This window comes from Dendrobates tinctorius, unplaced genomic scaffold (genome assembly GCF_039654945.1).
Source record: "Dendrobates tinctorius isolate UK_male_01 unplaced genomic scaffold, ASM3965494v1 ptg000057l, whole genome shotgun sequence".
In the NCBI taxonomy this organism is placed as follows: Eukaryota; Metazoa; Chordata; class Amphibia; order Anura; family Dendrobatidae; genus Dendrobates; species Dendrobates tinctorius.
Genome location: NW_027361725.1, coordinates 10,929,489 through 10,948,851, shown reverse-complemented (window position 1 = coordinate 10,948,851; position 19,363 = coordinate 10,929,489). Strand labels below are relative to the sequence as shown.

Here is a 19,363-nt window from a genome sequence, read left to right as displayed (position 1 = left end):
GCTTTTTGGAAACTGTAAATGGGGCATTTACAAAAAATTAAAGAGTTTCTCAAATGTAAAAGGATCTAAAAACATAATTACAGTGCTGGAGATCTCTCCTCTCTCCCTTTAATGTCAGAGATGAAAGAGCAGCATTTTTTGTTTCAGAAACTAAACAGTACATTTGTACAATACCTACTACCAAAAGAGAAAACAAGGAACAAAAGATCCAAAAAATGCAAAAAAAATTTATTTCAATAAATACAAAATAGCAACATTATAAAGTACATATACATATAGAGCACTTATGAAGAGGTAACTACCTCACCTGGATACACCAAAAAGCATTATTGTGAATAAGACGAATTGTATAGGGTCACAACCTATCGGTCAAAAACAGCGTGTACTCATATAGTACAAATCCTCATTATGCACCAAAAAGAAAAATAGAGTAACATTAATCCTTCACAAGCAGAAGAAACGCTCACATAATATCAGACTATCTAGTGTGCCATGAGGAGATATAGAAAAATCCCATGTGACATAAATAGATGAATTATCAGGTATAAGTTAGATTATCAATATACTTGAAGTCATGCTGCCTGGTTGTAGACCCGTGACGCACCCCGACGCGCCAATTCACCACCTCTGCAGTTTCATCAGGAGGTATGTAAGCGTTGAATCTGACCCCTTTAAATAGCCCCCGCATGTGTCTCTGAGCATCCACAGGATGTATGCGGCGCATCAGCGCCGCAAGGAGGGCGGCGCTCAGGACGCGCGTCACCAAGTCACATGGTCTGGTCAGATGGTCGGGCATGTAACCAGGCAACGCGCCACCCACAAGAATGCCGGCCGCCTCACCGCAGCACAGAGCATGCTCCACTCATGGAGATCTCAAGCACTCAGTTCATGCTAGACAGCCCAGGAATTTACAGGAACTGGAGGCTTTTTGTCAAGAAGAGTGGGCAGCTTTACCATCTGAGAAAATAAAGAACCTCATCCACAACTACCACAAAAGACTTCAAGCTGTCATTGATGTTAGAGGGTGCAATACACGGCATTAAGAAATGGGGTATGTGAACTTTTGATCAGGGTCATTTGGATGGTTTGGGTTGTCATTATGATTTAAAAAGAGAAAACACAGTAGCTTGACAATAAATGGCTTCACCCAACCACTAACCATGAGGGGAGAAAAAGTTTTGGTGATATCATTCATATTCTCTGAAAAAAGGCCAAGAAAGCAAAAATTCTGCCTGGGTATGTAAACTTTTGAGCACAACTGTATGTACAAATTATTAAAATAATTATGACTACTATTATTATTCCAACTATTTAGATTATTTAATTTTTTATTATTGCTCTTTCCATTCATTTGCACGTCCTTTTGTAATCTTTTTTTCCGCATTCACACGTTTCTCCGCACTGCCCAGATACAAACACTTCCTCGGTCTGCAATCAGCAGATTACAAATGTCAAATCATTGATTTGCTGTTGAATCAATCAGTGCTTCTTCTTCAATTTCATAACTTCGGGATTTTATATACATCTTGAGAGCCACGAGGTAGGAATATAAAAAAAGTAATTCACTTTCACATCTGATGAAGTGGAAATACCTGAGTGATAACAGAATGTCCTGTGGAACTCAAGGAAGTATGAGACTGTTCTAACGAATATCTGGGCATCTTCACTTTACATTTTAATGTTTAAATCTCCATAAAGTGATGATTAACTTTTCCAAAAACTTTTTTTTACTTAACTTAATGTTGATTTGCTCGTTCTATGCTCCAATCTCATGCAAACATTTCTGCCGTTTCCATCAATACAAAGAAAAAAAATCCAAAATTTAACTTTGATTATGGACTTTTGAAAATCTGATTGAGTCAGCTTTAAACTTTATTCTTTTACATTAAAAATCCTTCTGTGAGAAACAGGTTGTACTGCTGGTTGTTTGCTAAAATCAATAATTGTCCATAGTGGGTTCTACATTTTGAGGACAATTTTGGTTTTTTTTTCTACTTAAATTCATGTATTTTGGGCTATCAATCATTTTTTACAATCAGGTGCCATTCAAATTTTGCCTTCTATAACTTTTATGTTGCATTGTCTATTGTTGGCTGCAGAATGAATTAACTGAGGATTTGTCAGTGAGCTCATTCTGATGGTTGAGCAGAATTTGTAATTCTGTTTTCTTTTTCTCAGCTTCTCTTAGCTGACTTATGACTACAGAACACATCAAAGAATGTACAGGAACATAAAGAACCTGTAAAAGTCAAATAATGTATAATTTTTAATGAAACTCAAGAGAAAAAAAAACAATTTTTGCCCTAGCTACATTCATTTCAGTATAAAAAATGAATGGGAGCTGTGCTGGTTTTATCTGCAAAGAGCATTCTCTTTTATGGTACTAATGGGAAAAATTGGGATATTCAGGCCTGGACTTTCCACGAAAACATCTAAACCCACACACTTTTTGGCAGAGGTTTTCTTTTCTGGCAAAATCGGGATCATTGGCAAGTATATATTTAATTCTCTTATGACATAAACACCAATTTATATTTATATGTAAATCGTAGTATTGTGCTTTAAACCGAACCTATTGTTAGACTCACCAGGTGAGGTGGATCCTCCAAGCCCAAGGTCCGATTGGGCACATGGGGCATGGGCATCAGCGCAGCAGATAGGAGGGGCACACGAGACATAGGCAGCGAAGGGACATTGCAGGCAGGTAGGCAGAATGCAGGAGACCGCAAGCGGGCAGAGGACGTCAAGAAGCTGCTGGCAGGCGGATTGAAGGAGACTGCAGGCAGGCGGAGAACATCAGGAAACTGCAGGCAGGTGGAGTGCAAGAAAACATAGGCAGGCGGAGGATGTCAGGAAACCACAGGCAGGTGGAGGATATCAGGAAATGGCAGGCAGGTGGAGTGCAATTTCTTGCTACTAAAATCTTACATCTCACCACTTCAAATGACTGTGACTAATGACTAAGTGACTGTTGCTTACTCCCTTCCAAGTCTATGGGATTGATGGTGACACCCACCAAGTGGTGGTGTTCCCAGTTGGTGGGACCCCCAATGATCAGACACTTTTCACCTATCCTTTGCAAAGCTGATTGAACGCCCCTTCAAAGCTATGTTATTTATTTCCCAAAAATGTACATCTGGCAGATCGTGGGGAGGAAAAACAAAAAATATTTCTATGGTTCTTAAAGTAAAAAAAAAATGGACTTGGCCCCTGAGGGGTTAGTGAGTGCTGACTGTGCGAGCAATTGCAAACTGTTCTATTTTATGTTTTTAGATATTTTTATTTGGATTTTAAATATTATTAACATCATGCTTTTTTTTTTTTTTTTTTTTTTTTTTTTACTACAAATCAAAATATATTCCACCGCCCCAATTCTGTATCATTAATTCCAATGTCTAAATGTCTCTGTGGAGACAGACATCTTACTGCAGATTTTGCTCACAGGTCAGACCGTTGTCGCTCAAGCTGTCTAGATAGCGGAGAATTTAATTGTATTCACTAAGAAAGGTTAATGTTTAATTATTCATGTGTATGAGCCGGATGAGAGTTTTTAGTTTTCTCTCACCTTCATTTTTGCTTTTTTGCATTGTTAATATTGTCAATGTGACATCAAAAATATATGGCACCGTCACCGTCAAGGTCGGCGTCTCTGCTCGCTGCCTCCTATTTAATATGCTGATTCGGTCAGATAAAAATACACTACAGCAACTTCTATATATATAGTCCTACGTGACCTATTGTGCGTCAACCCATATGGTTACGGTAGTTTTTGCATTGGTCAGGGTATAACATCATGTTTACGGTTGTATTTATTCCAGGTGTGTTACATTGTGGCACAAGGCAATTAGGGACAGCAGATTTTAACACATTCTTCATTCATAGTTGTAACATTTATTCAAAAAAGGGCTCAGTGTGATCTATGAATAAAAAGATATACTCACCTACCAATCCCCCATCGTGCCACCTTACCTACTGCTCGCTATTTCTGAAAGCTTACTTTCTTATTTTACACTTTTATTTCCACCCCTTCCTTCTTTACACAGCAGAGGTGCTTTGAAACTGCGCAGAGGCTGCTGTGATCAAAGGACTTTAGTAGCTTGCTTGTAACACCCTACTTGGAAAAATATTCTAGCTGTTTTAGCACTAATTTTTTAAGGATGAGCAAATCATTTTTAAAAGAATCAAATTCATTCTGAATTTCCCCAAATTTGAAAATTTTAGCAAATCTAGGATGTATTTTGCTGGGTTTATGTGGGTTGAAGAGGGGTTAAAAGGTTCTAAAAATCATAACTCCTCACCAGTCCCTGCCGCCACAACTCCATGTTGTTCCTCTGCTAGCTTCCTAGACTCCTGCATCACTGTGGCACTGAGCTCCTCTGTACTCTTTGCCTGCAATTCTGCCCTAGAGCCTTGAGATGCACGTTTCCTCGTGTGACATCAGAATGGGCCTTGAGGCCTAGCTGGTGCTGCAAGAGAAGTTAGGAGGAGACCAGCACTGGAGTGGCTGCCTGGGAAGCAAAGAAAGACAGATTAAATGGAATCTATCAGCAGGCTTTTGCTATGTAATCTGAGTACAGCGTGAGGTAGGGGTTACATCACAGATTTAAACAATCTATCACTTATCAGGCTGTGTGCTGTTATTTACTTATAATGAAGGTTTTATCACTAGGACAGTAACATTGCTGTGACTCCGCACGCTCCTGTGATATGCAGCTCACTGTCAATAGACCATGTATATAGAGAGCTGTGGTGTGAGCAAGGTTAGCTTTCTCAGCTCTGCTAATTGCTAAATCTAAAAACTCTGATTATGTCACAGCTGCTGAACCCAGTAAACTAAGTGATACATCACTGGAGTCAGGATCTCTTTGCTGATATCATGCTGCTCTCAGATGAGATAGCAAAAACCTGATGACAGATTTCCTTTAAGGGCTAGGAGATTATGATTTTTTTAATTGCTTTTTAACCCCTTCATGGGTGTAGCACTGTGTCCTTGTGTGCCTCTGCTCTCTCCCCCAGAATGGATGCAGACTTACCACTCCAGCTGCCCGTCCGCATCTGCTGCCTCCACTCCCACTCCCCAGGGTCTGTACATGCCTAGTGAGTTCTCTATCTGGACGCCCTCTGTTGGTGAAGGGAGGTAATGAAGCTGATCTAAATGGCAGAGACCGGCCACCTGAGGAAGAGGATTGAGATTGGACATCAGGAGTTTCTGATTGGATTTAAGGCAGCCGACCTCCCCTAGTTTCTTACTGGTGATTTTTCCTGACTGTGGCTTCTGGTTTCCAGTTTGGTTCCTGCCTTCCTAAAGCTAAGTTTTCTCTTCTATTGTTCATATGAGTTTTTGTCTGGTTTACTTAGTTCAGGGCCTTTTTCTATCAGACGTGTTGGACATTTTTTTTGGCAGGGTTTTTTGCGTGATTGCAGACAGCAGCTTTTCTTTCCTGTCCTTTCAAGTTAGTGAGGGCCCCATCGTTTGCTCAGCCTATCTTTCTATCTGTGTCTGTGTTTTCATCTTGTTTTACCAACAATACATGTTGGGGTCTGCTCTGGGGCAGTTTAGATTTTCCCTTTCTTTCTTTAGGCTTATTTAGTTCTCCGGCCATGACGAGGCATCTAGGACCACCGTAGGCACGCTCCATGGCTACTGCTAGTTGTTGTGGATAGGATCAGGGGTCTGCAATCCGCTAGTTACCAACCTCTCCGGTCTTCTGGGCTTAGCTTGCTTTTTGTTTCCAAAAGCTGCGAAGTCTGAACCTGTACCATTAGTTGTCCTGTCCTGCCTTGGACACACAATCTGAACCAACGTCTCTGACTCTTGGGGTCAGCAGCTATTGTTCTGGACACCGTCCTATAGTGGTACCTGGCAGCTACCTGCTGCTCAAGCCTGACCTCACCATCAGAGGCTCTAGTGAATACCAGATATCTGCTTAGTTGCACCCCTCCAAGGTAGGTCCGGTCTGTGGCACAGTGGGTCCACTATCCACAGGCGTTACTCTGGTCCATCCATTTATTAATTTTTGTGGTTGGGAGACCATAAAGCATAGTAAACTTTTTATGTTTTAAGTCAGTCAGCCTAATTTAATTTCCATCAAGCAAATTAGATGATAATTAAATTTCACAGCCAAATTTTAGCAAATAAGGTTGATTCGAATTTCGGCTCATCTTTATTATCAGCAGCATCCAGGGTCGCGGAGAGGCGTTGGAAGAAAACACAGCTGCCAGACGACTTCACTGCTTTCAAGCAAGCTACACTTGCCTTAAAATCAGCCCTCACCTATGCTAAACAGACCTATTGTGCTGGTCAACGCGCGACTGGACACTGCCTCCAGCAGGGCGAATTTCTCTGACACATATGACCCTGGATACACCGCCTCCAGTAGGGCGAATTTAAATAATATAACGTGCAGCCGGATACACCGCCTCCAGCAGGCAAATTTCAGTATTATGCGTGAATCTGGATACGCCGCCTCCAGCAGGACAAATTTAAATAATAAAGGGAAACACCAGGGAAACCGATACAATGGAGTGCTGTTGTGAGCTCATTTTCTCGTTCACCTTTGATGTCCTATGAACTCCCTCTGCTGGTGAAAGGAGGTGGTGAAACTGATTTGGATGGGAGAAACCTGTCACCTGAACAGGTGGATTGCGATTGGACATCCGGAATCTCTGAGTGGATATAAGGCAGCCGATGCCCTGTAGGGTTGCTGGTGATTTCCCTGCTCTGAGCTCTGGCCTCCAGTTCAGTTCCTGTCTTCTAAAGCTAAGTTTTGCTCTGTTATTGTTCCATGAGATTTTGTCTGATTTGCTTAGTTTTGTGTTCTGCCAGTCCCTGATCGGTTAAATCTCTTTTGCTCTGTCTTCAGAATATATCGGAGTGCTGATAAAGGGATTTTGAAGTCTAGTGACTTCAGGGCCGTTTTTCCTATCAGACGTGTTGGGACATTTTTGGTAGGGTTTTTGCGGATTGCAGCCAGCATCTTTTCTGTCCTTTCCTATCTAGTTAGTTGGGCCCCATCATTTGCTCTGCCTGTCTTTCTGTCTGTTTGTTTGTGTTTTCATCTGTCTTCACCGACAATACATGTTGGGGGCTGTCTATTGCTTTGGGGTCTGCTCTGGGGCAGTTTAGATTTCCCCTTTCTTTCTTTAGGCTTATTTAGTTCTCCGGATGTGAAGAGGCATCTAGGACCACCGTAGGAACGCTCCACGGCTACTGTTAGTTGTTGTGAATAGGATCAGGGGTCTGCAATCCGCTAGCTACCAACCTTTCCGTTTTTCTGGACTTAGCTTGCATTTTTTGTTTTTTCCTCCTCCGGTGACTCATTCATAACAGAGGGCTCTGCGATAGGGAATGGGGATGTGGAGACCTCCTGCACTCCCCTGAGTCAGTGTCTCTGCACTCCTAACAGTCCCTATGCAGGTTCTGCACCTGGCGCCGATCAGGATACCTAAAAACCGTAGCTCGCCCTGCACCTACCCTTTTCTAGTGAAATGGACGGTGCAGAAACTAATCCCATCACTGCACTGAAACACACAAAAGGAAAATTAAAAACAGGGATAACACCACTTAGCTTTGCTCTGTTGCTATTGCTCCCAGCAACAGAGTACGACACCCGAATTCAGCTTCCACCTGAAGCTACTACACCAGAGCTCTGACTGAGCTGCAAGGAACTCCTCTCAATAGCTCCTTCCTTCACCAGACTTGGTTGGAAATGACCAATATCACCAACAGTGATTGCAACCACCTGACACTCTTTTATAGGTAAGAGCCAGCAATCACACCTGCTTCATAATCACGTGCACTAAACTAAAGTAACCAGAGTGCAATGACCCTAACGGCCACCGGGGGCAAAACTAGAACTGAAACCACCACAGTGCAATGACCCTAATGGCCACTGGGGGCAAAACAAACTTTAAGCACACAGCTTAAGGAAAAAAAAGGTTACTAGTGCTTTTATCTGTCATAATCCAACCTGGATCATGACACCTATTTCACAAACCTTGTATCTTCATTATCCCACAACCCAAAACAACTGTTCAGCACATTTAACTCTCTCCTCTGCACACCACTGCCACCTCCAACTACCCTCATTTCTGCTGAGGACTTTGCCACCTACTTCAAAAACAAGATCGACCAAACAAGGCAAACCTTTACAGTTCCACCACCCCAACCGCTCCACATACCAGACCTCTGCCCTTCCCTTATAACCTCCCTTTCCAACATCATTGGAGAGCTTACTCATCTCCTTTCCAAATCACGCCTCACCACCTGTGCACTTGACCCCATCCCTTCCCACCTGCTCCCCAACCTCACTGACATGATCATTCCAGCCCTAACCCATCTCTTCAACCTATCCCTAACTTCTGGTACCTTCCCTTCTGCCTTCAAACATGCCACCATAACACCCATCCTCAAAAAATCAAACCTTGACCCAACTGCTATGCCCAGCTATCGACCCATATCACTGCTCCCATTTGCTTCCAAACTCCTTGAACAGCATGTCCATGCTCAACTTTCCTCTCACCTCTCATCTAACTCCCTCCTTGACATCCTGCAATCTGGCTTCCGCCCCCACCACCCCACTGAAACTGCCCTGACCAAAATTACTGATGACTTACTCACAGCCAAAGCTAACAGACAGTTCTCCATCCTCCTCCTTCTTGATCTGTCCTCTGCCTTTGACACAGTTGACCACTGCATACTGCTACAGATTCTTTCTTCCCTTGGCATAAAAGACCTTGCCCTGTCCTTGATTTCCTCATACCTTTCTGACCGCACATTCAGCGTTTCCCACTCCCACACTACCTCCTCACACAATCACAGTAAGTACAATGCCCCGAAGAAATCACATTTACAGTATCCAATTCTGACAATGAAATCTCCAGATAACGATTCTTGAGAAATGTTTTTGTAAAAATGTTTAAGGTTTTTTTTTTCTTCTAATCAACTTTATGGTAAGTATAAGTGACTTAATCAAAGAGGCACTTTAGTGAGTGACGATGGGCAGAAAATACTGGTTTGTATTGATGCGTTTCCATAAATTCTAGGAATCAATGACACAAAAATAAATATTTTCCTTTTTCTCAATCTGCAAAATTTTTTTGTGTTCAATTATGTTTTACTAAGAAAAGTTTAGACAACAGAAAAGAAGAGTCTAGACAGAAATAAGAAAGAATCATTTGGCCACATCTATCTTAGATATAAATAGAGATCAAGAAGCACAACAGAGTATGGAGATATTACTGTACAAAGTATAAGGAGAACAGATTCAACTGGATAAAACACTTTTATTGAAAACATAAAAGTTGGATATTCTCCTATATGTATAGCAATAAACAATGTATAGGTCATATTAAACTTATTAAACTACTAATGCAAATATTATGGACTTTAAACCTAATAGTATAGGCAAGAAGCTAAATAATCCACTTGCCATTAATAAGGGAAGATTGTCAGGATGCTATACTATTTAAAGAGGATATCGGGGACTTTCCAAAAAAAGTATCTAAGCACTAACAGGCAGGTAATTGCAACTTACCTGCCTGTTGAGTATAGCGCCATTCTTTCCCGGCACAAAGCGGTCACATATCACTCCTGCCGGGAATTCAGTTCCCTCTGCTAACTCCACTGGGCAGGACTTCCAAGGTCATTCTGCTTGACAGCCGGCTCCCCCAGTAAAGCAGCAGGTATCGTGCGGTCAATCCGAATGACCTCTGAAGTCCTGCCCCGCCGACAGAGTGACCAGAAAAGTAGTCTCTACTCTGTAGACATGACATCAGCAGAGTCTTCTGAATCACCGGCAGGAGCATCTGTGACCACTCTGTGTCGGGCAAGAACGGCGCCCGACACAACAGGCAGGTAAGGTGTAATCACCTGCCTGTTAGTGCTTAGATACATTTTTTGCTTTTTTTTTGTGAAGTTCCGGATACCTCCTTTAAAAAAAGAGAAACAAGAAGCAACAGGAGAAAAGAAACAGTGAAGGCATGAAAGAAGAGAAAAGAGATGGGGGAATAAAAGAAAAACGGAAAGACAATGGGGGGATACGGTACAGTGTGGACACCAATGTATAGGTCTTTCAAGATACAAAAGGTACCATGCCATTATAATATCTTTTTGACAAAATACCAACCTCATATAAAAAATTAAGACTGAAAACTTGGAGAGTCCCTAAAAAGGATCCAGGACTGCAGAGTTGTACAAATTTGGAATTGTCTCCAGTTGTTTTAGCTGTCAGCTGCTCCAGATGCAAGAATTATTGTAAGAAATATGTAGTGGAAAATAGCTCATTGTAGTCTAATTCCTCGAGGGTGGGTTTAGCTTTAATGGTCTGGTACAAACTGATGATATCCCCATCAATCCTCTAGCATTTCCAGCACAGTTGGGTCAGGATTACTGCAATGAATGAAAACGAATAAAAAATACATAATAATTAGAGATGACAGATATTCTAGGCTAATGTGAATTCAGTTTATATTTCACAAGAAAGTTGGAATGAACAGAACCCAAATTTTTACCAATACAGTTTGCTCAAATAAAGAAAAATAATGGCCTGCTGGTCTTCAATTTGGTTGATTTTCATTTTTATATAGTGCTGAGATAGAAGTAAAACATGTAATAGATAAATAAATATTCTCACCTTGCCCCTTACCTCTCCTGGCTCAGCAGCTCTTCACCCGATCCTCCGATGAGTCGCATCCTCCTTCTGGCTCCAGCATTCTCTTCCATCCTCATTCTGCAGCCACCTCAGGGATGAGTGCCAAAGTGCACAAGAGAAAGGAAGACTAAAGATGGAAGAATAGATTGGAGCTGGAGGGAGGAAGTGAACCATGCAAAGAGCTGCTAACATTTTTTCTCACCATACCTTCACCACTCCTGGCTTGGAGCAGCTCTTCGCCGGATCCTCCGATGACTCGCATTCCCCTCTAGCTCCAGCATTCTCTTCCTTCCTCATTCTGCATCACCTCGGGGATCAGAAGAGAAAGGAAGACTAAAGATGGAAGAGTCAATTTGAGGCTGAAGAGGGAGCAAGCCATGCAATGTCCTTTTATCCAGGACAGGCGAGTACAGTATTTTTTATTTTTTAGCCCCTGTGTTTATTGTGATGTGGGGTCAGGAGAGACCCCAGTGCATAATAAATTACTTTTATCAACAATATAATTTGGGAGAAGTAAATTAGGCTGAATTTGAAAGAATCTGAATTTAGTCTCTGTGGAATTCCCCAAACTGGTGTAGGTCAGTCAATACGCTTTACAAAAAAGAATGTCATTCATCTGTCCTCCAATAAAGGAGGATCAGTAGGATTGTGTAGACCCTTAATTACTGGAAAATCAAGATCAGTTAAGCTGGTCATGTGGTAGAAAAGGGTAAAGTTAATTTATCTATTATACCAAGCAATGTAATATTCCTTTAATACTGGTTTATTCTGGATAATTATCCAATTTCGTTTGGAAATTTGCATCCAACTGCTGTTCTTCTCCTTGGACAATCATCATATCTTCTACATCAAACGGGTGAAGGTGGTGGCCACTAAAACTACAAAGAATTAGACCTGTAAAGAAACCCCCATTGCATGACTTACGCGTATGTACATCAGAATAGTAGTAAACTTTTTACATTCCATATATTTCCAATATCACAATGACCTTGGTCCTTATCTGTAAAGGATTCATGTGAACCTATCCTTCACGTCTTGTAAGACAAGGTCAACAAGACATCAGTAGGATGTTCTTCTTCTGGTACACAATATTTTAACCAACGATGCTTTTCTTCTCTATCCGCTTCACTATATGTATTTTTATATATATTACTGAGCAAACCATGATTAGTTCCAGGCAGAGCTTTGAATCTTTTAATTACTTCTGTTGCGGAGTTTTGCCCTGGTGTGCAATCATTGGGACTTGAAAAAGTGCAGGATTTGGATGATAACAGAAGAAAAAAAGAAAGTAGGACACTTTAAGTCTAATAAGCATTTTCCTGTGAATTAAATTGGGTTTAAAACTTTCATATTGGACTTTGCAATAACTCTCCGCTTCCAAAACCCTCACAGGCTTCTTGTGTATTTTTAATGTTCTGAGCCCTACTAACAACATAAAAATAATATAAGGTTCTGAAGTTCATGAAAATTTAGAGGATGCTTGTAGAATAATTTTACATTAATGGAATGTATATGTATCTATATTAAAATAATAGAAATATATCTTATCATAGCTTAATATATTAGAAAACTACAAACTGCTGGGCAATTTAATTATTCTTGCATTGTTTTCTTAATGACTAAATTAATTTCAAAGTGCCAGCCCCTTGATGTTTCCCTTTTGTGTATTCTATTCTCCGATGCAACTGAGACTCCAAGATGATTTACAAAAAGTGTGGGTGGATATTCTTTCTTTAGAAGAAATAGGGGTATGTCTTTCTTTTTCGACAGGAAACGTAGGTATGTCTTTCTTTTTCTACAGGAAATGAGGGTGTGTCTTTGTCTTTTTATTGGAAATGGGGAGTATCTTTTTCTTTCAACAAGAAGTGAAGGAGTGTTTTTGTCTCACTACAGGAAGTGAGAAAGTGCCTTTGCTTCTTTATAGGAAGTGAGGGAGGGTCGTTATTTCTCTACAGTAAGTGAGAGGTATGGTCTTTGTCTACAGTAAGTGTGGGATTTTTTTTGTCTCTGTATAGTCTTTGGTACTCTCTAGGAAGCAAACTACACACCTCCCCTCTCCATCTATTACAGTTTATATCTCTCTCCTTTGGGGTTTGTTCACTTCTCACAGCATTGGCTTTGGGACTTTGATTTATTATACTGTGCAACCCGGCACAGTATTTGGCAGAGCCACTTTCATTGTTGAAGTACACCGATGGACACTTCCTTACAGGTAGTGAAATGTTGAACCTTTGCCTGTTTTTCTTATATTTCTTTTTTTCCTGGTTTCTTCAATATAAGCATTTTTTTTCTGGTTTCTTCATTGCATGCATTTTTTGTTTTTTTCTTTCTTTGGTTTCATATTCTTTATTTGTTCATTGCTTCCACTTTTATCTGTGACTTTTTTTCCATTTTTTATTTAGTTAATTTTTTTCTTTTTTTCACTTTTCTTCATTTTGTTTTTCATTTCTTTCATCTTTTTTTATCTTTTGCTTCTCCTTTTCTCTTCTTTTTCTCCTTTTTTCATTATTCTAATTTTTTCCTGGGAGCTGGCATTGAGAATCGCCTTATCGTGGCTGCCAAGGTACACATGAATTGGCCAATTTATGCACTAAGCATTCTCAGTTTTTTATATTTCTAGTGCAGTAATGCAATTCAATTTTTATATTTAATGTTTGCATGCTATAATGCTACAGAATGCTGCCTTATTTGTTTAACTGTATTTGAGTTGGCTTCTCTAGGTGAGCACCTGTTCAGACCTGATTTGTGTTTGGATGTGACATTCAGTTTTTTGTTATTTATCGAGGATGTCTCCTGCCTGCGGCTTCCAGAAACCCTGATACTTGGCTGTGGACTCCAAGATGTCTCCTGTCTGTCTGCAACTTGCAGTAACTCTGCTACCTTTTCCTATGTGCAACACCCACCTGCACCAATGCCCGTTTGCCAGCTCAGACCTAGTGGAGCCTTTGTGACAGTTTGGTAGTGTAGTGGTCACAGCATTCTGGGTTAGTAAACTAATTGGAAAGACCCAGAATCACACAATTTTCTCCAGAATTTTCTCTAAAAAGTTTGTGCAAATTGCAGTTGCGCAGAAATTTTGAAACTTTTTAAAAAAATTTTATGGTAGTCTACTTTTTAAAAAGAAGGTGGATCTTAGAAGAAAGGGGCGAGATCAAAAGCAGTCTACAAATTCATCACAATTTACACCACAAATTATAACAAAAATCTGTTTAAGTATCAAACCTCATAACAGAGCACTCTTTATTAAGATTGGCATGCAGACCGCCAGCCTTAATGAAATGGGGGCTAAAGTTCCTGTAACCACTATTAGATGGTGCCGTAATTTCGCAATTACATTTCTAGATAAGGTCCCTTCAAAAACACAGCTCTGATCTCTCAGTTCTACTTCAACTTTTGAAATAGATGCTTTGATGGTGATGCATGTGCAGCATCTGATACATTGCTGCCTGTGCTACAGCTTGTAATTTGTATACACTGATGTAGTTACCTTTTTGAGAAGGAGCGTTATATATACTGAATTGGGCACATTAGCTATTATTTTATTGGCCATGATACTTTAAACCACCAAGTAATACATACCCAATTACACCTAGTTTACTATTGGGTCATTTTAATTCACAGGTCCCACAATCAGTATTCTCAATATAAGAATGTGAGTGACTTTTTGTCTTTTTTATACTTCATTTTTACATCTTTTTATACATATTTTTCATATTTGGGAGGTCAGTTCCTATGAATAATTGTATTGTTGCCATGAAAAGAATCAGGATGGAGTCGAAATGAAATACTCATGTTAATAAAGTCTCATGTACACTTTAGGTAAAGTCACCTGAACCAATGAACCAACTGATTTTGGCAGGACTATAATAATAATATAATAATAAATTTTATTTTTATAGCGCCGACATATTCTGCAGCACTTTACATTTCAGAGGGGATTTGTACAGACAATAGACATTACAGCATAACAATAATCACATACAGTAGATTATAACAAATACCAAGAGGAAAGAGGGCCCTGCTCGCAAGCTTACAGTCTATGAGGAAAGAGGTAGACACGAAAGGTGGGTGGTAACAGTTGCCCTGATTGTATGCACCAGCCATAATGTTAAGTGTGTATCAGTACAGACACAGAGGGCTAATGGATGCATAAAGCATGTGAGAACATGATGCGGGAAATCTGGTTATGGTAAAACTTTTGGCTGTGCCACACAGGGATAGATTAGGTTAATGTGTTGAGGCGATAGGCCAGTCTGAATAAATGCGTTTCCAGGGCACGCTTAAAATTTTGGGGATTGGGGACTAATCGTATTGACCTGGGAAGTACATTCCAAAGAATTGGCGAGGTACGTGTAAAGTCTTGGAGACGGGAGTGGGAGGTTCTGACTATTGAGGATGCTAACCTCAGGTCATCAGCAGAACGGAGGGCGCGGGTAGGGTGGTATACTGAAACAAGGGAGGAGATGTAGGGTGGTGCTGAGCCATGGAGGGCTTTGTGGGTGAGGGTAATAAGTTTATACTGAATTCTGGAGTAGATGGGTAGCCAGTGTAATGACTGGCACAAGGTAGAGGCATCGGTATAACGATTGGTGAGGAATATGATCCTGGCTGCAGCATTCAAAACAGATTGGAGAGGGGAGAGTTTGGTAAGAGGGAGACCGATTAGAAGAGAGTTACAATAGTCCAGACGAGAATGAATAAGAGAAATAGTAAGAGTTTTTGCAGAGTCAAAAGTAAGAAAAGGTCGAATTCTAGAAATGTTTTTGAGGTGCAAATGACAAGAGCGAGCCACTGATCGAATGTGGGGGGCAAAGGAAAGCTCAGAATCAAGTATGACCCCAAGACAGCGGGCCTGTTGCTGGGGAGTAATAGTGGAACCACACACAGAAATAGCAATGTCGGGTATAGGTACATTAGTAGAGGGAGGAAACACCAGGAGTTCAGTCTTTGACAGGTTCAGTTTCAGATATAGTGAGGACATGATGTTAGACACAGCGTTTAGACAATCGCCGGTGTTTTCTAGAAAGGCTGGTGTGATGTCAGGAGAAGAAGCGTATAATTGGGTGTCATCAGCATAGAGATGGTACTGGAAACCAAATCTACTGATTGTTTGACCAATAGGGGCAGTGTATAAGGAGAAGAGGAGGGGGCCTAGAACCGATCCTTGGGGGACCCCAACAGTAAGGGGAAGGTGAGAGGAGGAGGAACCGGCAAAAGATACAGTACAGGACTAGTCTTTTAATAGAAATATCTCCAGTCTATGCTAGCAGATATGTCTGGGGCAAAGTACGATCTGGGGTGTTTAATTGCAAAGGCCAGCTGTAATATCCATGCCAATGCTTGTTCTTTTTGTTTCCATATCTGTAGCTAGACAACACAGGGTGACTACATACAAGTGCTGTTTTTCTGCTGGAACTCGTGGTATGACCCAGCCTGGAAGCTTGGGGATAAATTATTACAAAGTAGAATCCCTTCTTGTCATGAGCCTTGAGTGAGGTTCCTCTCTATGTAAACTTCTGAATCACAGTTTGCTATTGCTAGTTATAAGTGTTTCTTTATCTGGTTTATACCTCTGTGCTCTGCCCTGGGAGTTCTAATGTTGTGTCCTGTTTCTGACCTTGGTCCATTTTCCGATTACTTCTGACTTACGATTTTGTCCCTAGTGTGTACCTCCTGGTTCTGACCCAGTTAGCTGAGCATTCCTGCCAGCCTAGCTCCACTGGCCAGCAACTACTCCAAGTTCTCAACCCAGGGTTCCTGTATAAGCCCACTTCCCCGTACAGGGGTTAAAGGGTGAAGACCAGGGCTCCTCTAGGACATGACATGATAATCAGAATACTGATATTTAGAGTAGTTAGTACAAAGCCTGTCCATGGAAGCTCTATTTAGAGATGTCAGCTAACCACGTACCGAGTCACGTTATACCAACCCGGAGTGGTAAGCTGCTGCCAGAGGTATCTGGTCATGTGGTATCACCAGGATTCATCAATGACAATATCGGCAAGTGTAATATGACTTGTTGCATTGGGTATAAAAACTTTCAACAATGTTGTGGCTGTCGAACAGACTTAAGTTATGCAGCGACGTGGACTAGAACATATTATTCAAGCATGCCAAAGACATTCCGTTAGCACCCATGCATGTTTGGAATACACCTTAACCAAGCATGTTTGCTCATCAATAGTGCCTATCCTTGGTGTCGGTGGAAGATCCTATTTACTTAGAAGCTGGACATCAGTCCCCGAGAATGGCCACTACACAATGTACAGAGCTGTGCATTTCTGGAGGCAGTGGGACCTGGTGACCCTAATTGTTCTGATATTAATGATGTATCCTGATGATAGGTCATCAATATGTAAGTTCCTGGTGACTCCTCCAAAAATTATATATTTTTTTCTATTTTTAACAGTTTCAGGACTGTTTCTCTTTTTTTTTTATTTAAGTGCTTCTATCTCTATCAACTTGTACAATAAAGTGTAAAACATGGCTATTGCATCCGGGGTTTTATGTGCTATGAATGAACCTTCCCGATACATTGTGTGATCTGCTTTTGTTTGCCAGGGGTAAATTACTATTCTAAGAAGCTGTGAAACCATCTGCCTTCTGTTATTATTGATCTAGTCAGCCCTGACAAATGGGTAGAACATAGACGGTGTTCCAGACATCAACTTTTTACGCATAATGGAAAACCAAGGAAGACTGCGGGGCCGAGCTATCATTTTTATCCACATCAAGCTATTCAGTGACTGTAATAGTTGTCTTGTGTATAGGGACTTTGAATTTTCCTACGGTTTACAGGAGATAGATTTATTGCAGGATATTAGTAATATTTTATGTAGAAATACTGCATGCATGTGATCGGTATCTAATATTGCATGCAGCACTGTGCATTTCACATATAAAAGGCCGAAATTCCAATGTAAAGAACTGCAATAAAATGTCAAACAATAGATGGAGCTCTAGACAATCTAGTAATGCATATTCCTATATTTAATAATTGCATTGGGATAATTTTACTATAAACAGCACTCCGTATGGCCGGGCAGGGTATTGCATATTGAAAAAAAATCAAACGTTCACATGAGAAATGTTAACAATATAATCATAATTTTGAATACCGGTATATTGTATTTAGATCTTTATGATGTAATATTGACTTTCTATTAAATGAGTCCATGGTTATATTTTACTGTTACTTTAAAGGCAGTTGCTTTCTAGGTCTGTCCAATGATGCAAGTGTTTGAGAGAGTAGAATCCACTCGAAGGGTTAGTCTCAACATCTATCTCCAGGAGTGCACCGCGCCTCTGCTCCTCCCAGCTTCTTGGTTGCTGTTGGCAGTGCGCTCTTGATAATTGACAATTTATACCAGTGGCATTGTTGCACCGCTAGTCTGCACGGCTAACTCACCTGTGCTGTCAGCAGACGCAGCTTTGCCCCTGCAGCATCAGAGTAATGCAGGAGTATTGAATCCAGCATGATCCAGTGATCACTAGTGATGAGCGAGTAAACTCGTTACTCGAGATTTCCAGAGCATGCTCAGGTGATCTCTGTGTATTTGGATGTGCTCGGAGATTTAGTTTCTGTCACCGCAGGTGTATGATTTGCGGCTGCTATGCAGCCTGAATACATGTGGGGATTTTCTAACATACAGGCAATCCCCACATGTATTCAGGCAGTCTAGCAGTCGCAAATCATGCAGCTACGGCGATAGAAACGAAATCTCCGAGCACATCCAAATACTCGGAGATCACCCGTGCATGCTCGGGAAATCTCAAGTAACGAGTATACTCGCTCATCACTAGTGATCATACAAGCTTTAGAGCAGCACTTACAAGCTCTAAAGAAAAGAGCTTGTAAGTGCTGCATTTCTTGCCTAGGAGACCGACCTCCTCTGACAGGCTGCAGTGGTGAACGGTGACCTAAGTATAAAGCGGTAGACTTTAGAATTAAAAATGCCTCTGTTCTTGAGAACAGAGAGGCTTTTTTATAAGAGATAAATTGCGTTTTTTGACAAGAGCTTTGCAAACTTTACCCATTTATGATCATGAGAAAATCTCTGTAAATTGTAGGATTTGTTTTCCCATTTTCATTGCAATCTGTAATTACCACTAATAAAAATGTTCTAATGAATAAATACTAATATTTTACAATTTTCTTCAAATCTATGAGAAAATTCCCAATTTTTTGCCGTTTGTGTAATGCTAGGTTATTGTAATGTGACGGTCAAAGATGTCAAGCGCTCTGCAATGTTCATTGTTCCCTATGACAAATTACTGTCAGCCACTCATCTCATGAGTTATAAGGACCTAATTGCCTGCTCTGCAGCACAAATGTAGTGATAACAGTGCAACTTGTCAGCAGCTACTGAATAATGAGTTTTTACCACGATGCTATTGTGCTGAACTATATCATTTAGGTCGCCTTCTTGGCAGGAGCAAAAATGAAGCAAAATATATGTACATGCAAATTAGCAAAATGCATCGAGTTAGGTAGGCAATGCCTATAATGTAACAGGATATTTTCCACCGTGGAATTTGCCCCAAGGGGTCGTAGTGCCTCTAGTGACCAGGGACAGTTTGCCTCCATCACAGTTCTGGATCAGGTAGTATTGTTTAGATCTTGCCGCTTGACCTTGGTATCAGTAGAAATCTGATCAATATATTATATGTGCCTATTGTGAAAAACTGTATGAAATAATTGAAAAATGTGC

The 19,363-nt window shown here is 40.8% G+C and overlaps 1 long non-coding RNA gene across 1 annotated transcript in view; it reads right to left on the bottom strand.

Annotated features, from left to right (window-relative positions):
• Window positions 1-9,265: 9,265 nt before the first annotated feature.
• Window positions 9,266-19,363, bottom strand: part of LOC141091951 (uncharacterized) — a 70,904-nt gene continuing 60,806 nt past the window's right edge. Inside the window, exon 2 of the long non-coding RNA XR_012232626.1 lies at window positions 9,266-10,390. This is a non-coding gene — a long non-coding RNA (uncharacterized lncRNA). The remainder of the gene's footprint in view (window positions 10,391-19,363) is intronic.